The sequence below is a fragment of the Pelophylax lessonae genome (assembly GCF_965119305.1).
Source record: "Pelophylax lessonae genome assembly, chromosome: 9".
Lineage (NCBI taxonomy): Eukaryota > Metazoa > Chordata > Amphibia > Anura > Ranidae > Pelophylax > Pelophylax lessonae.
In genome coordinates, this window is record NC_138776.1 from 249,246,908 (window position 1) to 249,253,929 (window position 7,022).

Genomic DNA, 7,022 nt, shown 5'->3' on the forward strand with positions numbered 1-7,022 from the left:
GCTGTAATAAAATAATATTATTATTATTGTATTGTAGAGGACACAGAAGGGCCAGCTCCTAAAATATTTAGGGGACCCATCCACATCCCTCTAGGTAGATCGGATTTGGTGTCAAACTTGCGGCCCTCCAGCTGTTGCGGAACTACAAGTCCCATGAGGCACTGCAAGGCAAACTGTTACAAGCAGGACTCCCACAGGCAGAGGCATGATGGGACTTGTAGTTCCGCAACAGCTGGAGGGCCGCAAGTTTAACAGCGGCCACGGGCCAGGGCCGGCCCCACTACTACTAGTCGGGTGTACATGGACAGCGAAGTCCATTTACACCCAGCCGCCCAAACAGCATAGCGCCGCGGGCTCGGTCCTTGTCCGCTCTGCAGAAACTGAGCTGATATAAATGGGTCGTCTGCCTGATGTGCTCTGATCGGCCCCGTCTTGCTGGCCCATGAAGTTATCCCCAACTTTTGCTGGTGGCGGCAGGGGACAGCATTCTTCCAGGTCTGAGCGATGATCACATAAGGATGTGTGAGAAGTGTCCAGTCTGGGAGTAAGGTGAGCTCAGCCTTCACAATGACATGCCCCCTAGGGGGGTATAAATGACAGGCCTGGGCTTACGGAAAATGGGCAAAAGGCACAATGCAGTCTATTTATAACACATTTGTTGCACGAATGTTAGAAATGTTTGGGCATGTTGAAGGAAATATCTTGTATTTTTCCTATTAGAATAATACCCATATCATTGGCTCCATCTAGTGACTAAATTGTGGTATAGCTTTCTAAAAATGCCTCAATGGGTACAGGAATTATAGCCACTGTGGCTTCAAGTAAATGGGGCCGATCTGCAACCACGGCTCTGGCCTGCTAGTGCAGAGTTCCAGTTGTTTAAAGCAGGCGGTGAGAAGGCGATACAAAACCTCCTCACCTTCTGTCAAATGCACTCTGAAAAGCGACCTGAAAGCAGATTGCTCCTCAGAGACACGGCAAGTGTTTACGAGTCTTCATTATGATGCCGTGTTGATTTACTAAAACTGGAGAGTGAAAAATCGAGTGCAGCTCTGAATGGTAGACAATCAGCTTCAAACTTCAGCTTGTTTAATGAAGCTTTGACAAAAACCTGGAAGCCGGTTGGATTCTACGCAGAGATGCACCCGATTTTGCACTCTCCAGTTTTAGTAAATCAACCCTTATGATTGGTGTGGTGGTGATCAGAGACAGTGAGACTGGTGTGGCGGTGATCAGAGACAGTAGGACTGGTGTGGCGGTGATCAGAGACAGTGAAACTGGTGTGGCGGTGATCAGACAGTAGGACTGGTGTGGCAGTGTTCAGGGACAGTGGGACGGGTGTGGCGGTGATCAGGGACAGTGAGACTGGTGTGGCGGTGATCAGGGACAGTGAGACTGGTGTGGCGGTGATCAGAGACAGCGAGACTGTTGTGGCGGTGATCAGGGACAGTTAGACTGGTGTGGCAGTGATCAGAGACAGTAGGACTGGGGTGGCGGTGATCAGGGACAGTGGGACTGGTGTGGCGATGATCAGGGACAGTGGAATTGGTGTCGTGGTGATCAGTGACAGTGATACTGGTGTGGCGGTGATCCGGGACAGTAGGACTGGTGTGGGGGTCATCAGGGACAGGGAGACTGGTGTGGCGGTGATCAGGGACAGTGAGACTGGTGTGGCGGTGATCAGGGACAGTGAGACTGGTGTAGCGATGATAAGGGCCAGTGAGACTGGTGTGGCAGTGATCAGGAACAGTGAGACTGGTGTAGCGGTGATCAGGGACAGTGAGACTGGTGTGGCGGTGATCAGAGACAGTGGGACTATTGTGGTGGTGATCAGAGACAGTGAGACTGGTGGCAGCTACATGGGCTGCCACCACCACTACGTTATGAGCCCAGCGGACGCTCGGAATTTTAGAAATATCAATTATGACTTTAGAATAATCATCTGTAACACGCACTGTCACCACAGACAGGAATGTTTAGAGGAGTTATTCTATACAGTAGCCCTCTTCAAGAGACAGGTTCCTTGTTAGTTTTGCATTAAGAGCTTAGGGACCAGATTAGTACTTTTCAAAATAAAGTTTAATAATAAAAAGGTTAAAGTTGGTGCAAATAAAATATTTACAGAAAAAAGTGTTTCAAAGAAATAGCGACATAATTCAGCAATTTAGAATTGAGGAATGAGAATACTTGCATTCAATGTCCTGAGTATTAGCAGAGTTCAGAAGCTGAGCCAGTGATCGTTTCTCAAAATTGATAGATGTTCCTTCTTGATGTTACCATGAGAACTCTAACCCCATCTGCTTCTCTCTCTTCTTCTCAGAGACCACAGGGGGTGGTAACAGATGCTCCTGACCAATAAACACAGTGGCCATGGGCTGCCCCTAAGGTTTATGACTATACCAAGGAACCTCCCGTATAGACAAACTTATAACATATTTCATATCTTCCAATATCTACCAGTTGCCTTCTTGAAACTGATAGATTATTGTGCAGCATTGAATTTTATATCCATAGATACCAAACACAGGCTATCTCAAGGTAACCTCTGACCCGTAAGGCATCTGACAGCTAGCTTGTCTCCCATAGGAGCTAAAGTGGTCATGTATGATCTCGTTCGGTTCAGTATTTTATTTTGCATTTAACTATACACTTTCTAGAGACATATCTTGGTTATGTTTACAATTATGAATTGGTGTGTAAATGTGTTACATTTTCTAATGACCAGCTGGGCTGCGTGGTATTTACAACACGGCTCTGGTCAGCCTTAATGGATTTGCTCAGATTTATGATTGGCCTGTTCTGAAAGGACAGCATCTGCCAGGATTCCTGTCTGTGCTGAGATAAGGTTTCTTTGAAGGGCTGTTTCTTTGAAGTCGAAGCCCTCTGCATTCCAGGAATTATTTAACCTGAGTAGGGGGCTGTGTGAGTGAGGGTCTTTCGTAAACTGTCATGGCTGCTTGAACAAAATGGTTGCTTGCGACAGCTTTTGGTATAGCCAGTGCAGGATATCATTACAAGTAGGACTGTGGTGGCAGTGATCAGGGACAGTGGGACTGGTGTGGTGGTGATCAGAGACAGTGGGACTGGTGTGGCGATGATCAGGGACAGTGGAATTGGTGTGGCAGTGATCAGGGACAGTGGGACTGGTGTGGCGGTGATCAGAGACAGTGAGACTGGTGTGGTGGTGATCAGGGGCAGTCAGACTGGTGTGGTGGTGATCGGGGACAGTGGGATTGGTGTGGTGGTGATCAGTGACAGTGAGACTGGTTTGGCGGTGATCAGAAAACAGTAGGACTGGTGTGGTGGTCATCAGGGACAGGGAGACTGGTGTGGCGGTGATCAGAGACAGTGGGACTGGTGTGGCGATGATCAGGGACAGTGGAATTGGTGTGGTGGTGATCAGTGACAGTGATACTGGTGTGGCGGTGTGGCCCTCTGCATTCCAGGAATTATTTAACCTGAGTAGGGGGCTGTGTGAGTGAGGGTCTTTCGTAAACTGTCATGGCTGCTTGAACAAAATGGTTGCTTGCGACAGCTTTTGGTATAGCCAGTGCAGGATATCATTACAAGTAGGACTGTGGTGGCAGTGATCAGGGACAGTGGGACTGGTGTGGCGGTGATCAGAGACAGTGAGACTGGTGTGGTGGTGATCAGGGGCAGTCAGACTGGCGTGGTGGTGATCGGGGACAGTGGGATTGGTGTGGTGGTGATCAGTGACAGTGAGACTGGTTTGGCGGTGATCAGAAAACAGTAGGACTGGTGTGGTGGTCATCAGGGACAGGGAGACTGGTGTGGCGGTGATCAGAGACAGTGGGACTGGTGTGGCGGTGATCAGGGACAGTGAGACTGGTGTGGCAGTGATCAGAGACAGTGAGACTGGTGTGGTGGTGATCAGGGACAGTGGGACTGGTGTAGCGATGATCAGGGCCAGTGAGACTGGTGTGGCGGTGATCAGGAACAGTGAGACTGGTGTGGCGGTGATCAGGGACAGTGAGACTGGTGTGGCAGTGATCAGAGACAGTAGGACTGGTGTGGCGGTGATCAGGGACAGTGGGACTGGTGTGGTGGTGTTCTGGGACAGTGAGACTGGTGTGGTGGTGATCAGGGACAGTGAGACTGGTGTGGCCATGATCAGGGACAGTGAGACTGGTGTGGTGGTGATCAGGGACAGTGGGACTGGTGTGGCGATGATCAGGGACAGTGGAATTGGTGTCGTGGTGATCAGTGACAGTGATACTGGTGTGGCGGTGATCCGGGACAGTAGGACTGGTGTGGGGGTCATCAGGGACAGGGAGACTGGTGTGGCGGTGATCAGGGACAGTGAGACTGGTGTGGCGGTGATCAGGGACAGTGAGACTGGTGTAGCGATGATAAGGGCCAGTGAGACTGGTGTGGCAGTGATCAGGAACAGTGAGACTGGTGTAGCGGTGATCAGGGACAGTGAGACTGGTGTGGCGGTGATCAGAGACAGTGGGACTATTGTGGTGGTGATCAGAGACAGTGAGACTGGTGGCAGCTACATGGGCTGCCACCACCACTACGTTATGAGCCCAGCGGACGCTCGGAATTTTAGAAATATCAATTATGACTTTAGAATAATCATCTGTAACACGCACTGTCACCACAGACAGGAATGTTTAGAGGAGTTATTCTATACAGTAGCCCTCTTCAAGAGACAGGTTCCTTGTTAGTTTGCATTAAGAGCTTAGGGACCAGATTAGTACTTTTCAAAATAAAGTTTAATAATAAAAATATTAAAATTGGTGCAAATAAAATATTTACAGAAAAAAGTGTTTCAAAGAAATAGCGACATAATTCAGCAATTTAGAATTGAGGAATGAGAATACTTGCATTCAATGTCCTGAGTATTAGCAGAGTTCAGAAGCTGAGTCAGTGATCGTTTCTCAAAATTGATAGATGTTCCTTCTTGATGTTACCATGAGAACTCTAACCCCATCTGCTTCTCTCTCTTCTTCTCAGAGACCACAGGGGGTGGTAACAGATGCTCCTGACCAATAAACACAGTGGCCATGGGCTGCCCCTAAGGTTTATGACTATACCAAGGAACCTCCCGTATAGACAAACTTATAACATATTTCATATCTTCCAATATCTACCAGTTGCCTTCTTGAAACTGATAGATTATTGTGCAGCATTGAATTTTATATCCATAGATACCAAACACAGGCTATCTCAAGGTAACCTCTGACCCGTAAGGCATCTGACAGCTAGCTTGTCTCCCATAGGAGCTAAAGTGGTCATGTATGATCTCGTTCGGTTCAGTATTTTATTTTGCATTTAACTATACACTTTCTAGAGACATATCTTGGTTATGTTTACAATTATGAATTGGTGTGTAAATGTGTTACATTTTCTAATGACCAGCTGGGCTGCGTGGTATTTACAACACGGCTCTGGTCAGCCTTAATGGATTTGCTCAGATTTATGATTGGCCTGTTCTGAAAGGACAGCATCTGCCAGGATTCCTGTCTGTGCTGAGATAAGGTTTCTTTGAAGGGCTGTTTCTTTGAAGTCGAAGCCCTCTGCATTCCAGGAATTATTTAACCTGAGTAGGGGGCTGTGTGAGTGAGGGTCTTTCGTAAACTGTCATGGCTGCTTGAACAAAATGGTTGCTTGCGACAGCTTTTGGTATAGCCAGTGCAGGATATCATTACAAGTAGGACTGTGGTGGCAGTGATCAGGGACAGTGGGACTGGTGTGGTGGTGATCAGAGACAGTGGGACTGGTGTGGCGATGATCAGGGACAGTGGAATTGGTGTGGCAGTGATCAGGGACAGTGGGACTGGTGTGGCGGTGATCAGAGACAGTGAGACTGGTGTGGTGGTAATCAGGGGCAGTCAGACTGGTGTGGTGGTGATCGGGGACAGTGGGATTGGTGTGGTGGTGATCAGTGACAGTGAGACTGGTTTGGCGGTGATCAGAAAACAGTAGGACTGGTGTGGTGGTCATCAGGGACAGGGAGACTGGTGTGGCGGTGATCAGAGACAGTGGGACTGGTGTGGCGATGATCAGGGACAGTGGAATTGGTGTGGTGGTGATCAGTGACAGTGATACTGGTGTGGCGGTGTGGCCCTCTGCATTCCAGGAATTATTTAACCTGAGTAGGGGGCTGTGTGAGTGAGGGTCTTTCGTAAACTGTCATGGCTGCTTGAACAAAATGGTTGCTTGCGACAGCTTTTGGTATAGCCAGTGCAGGATATCATTACAAGTAGGACTGTGGTGGCAGTGATCAGGGACAGTGGGACTGGTGTGGCGGTGATCAGAGACAGTGAGACTGGTGTGGGGTTGATCAGGGGCAGTCAGACTGGTGTGGTGGTGATCGGGGAAAGTGGGATTGGTGTGGTGGTGATCAGTGACAGTGAGACTGGTTTGGCGGTGATCAGAAAACAGTAGGACTGGTGTGGTGGTCATCAGGGACAGGGAGACTGGTGTGGCGGTGATCAGAGACAGTGGGACTGGTGTGGCGGTGATCAGGGACAGTGAGACTGGTGTGGCAGTGATCAGAGACAGTGAGACTGGTGTGGTGGTGATCAGGGACAGTGGGACTGGTGTAGCGATGATCAGGGCCAGTGAGACTGGTGTGGCGGTGATCAGGAACAGTGAGACTGGTGTGGCGGTGATCAGGGACAGTGAGACTGGTGTGGCAGTGATCAGAGACAGTAGGACTGGTGTGGCGGTGATCAGGGACAGTGGGACTGGTGTGGTGGTGTTCTGGGACAGTGAGACTGGTGTGGTGGTGATCAGGGACAGTGAGACTGGTGTGGCCGTGATCAGGGACAGTGAGACTGGTGTGGTGGTGATCAGGGACAGTGGGACTGGTGTGGCCATGATCAGGGACAGTGGAATTGGTGTCGTGGTGATCAGTGACAGTGATACTGGTGTGGCGGTGATCCGGGACAGTAGGACTGGTGTGGGGGTCATCAGGGACAGGGAGACTGGTGTGGCGGTGATCAGGGACAGTGAGACTGGTGTGGCGGTGATCAGGGACAGTGAGACTGGTG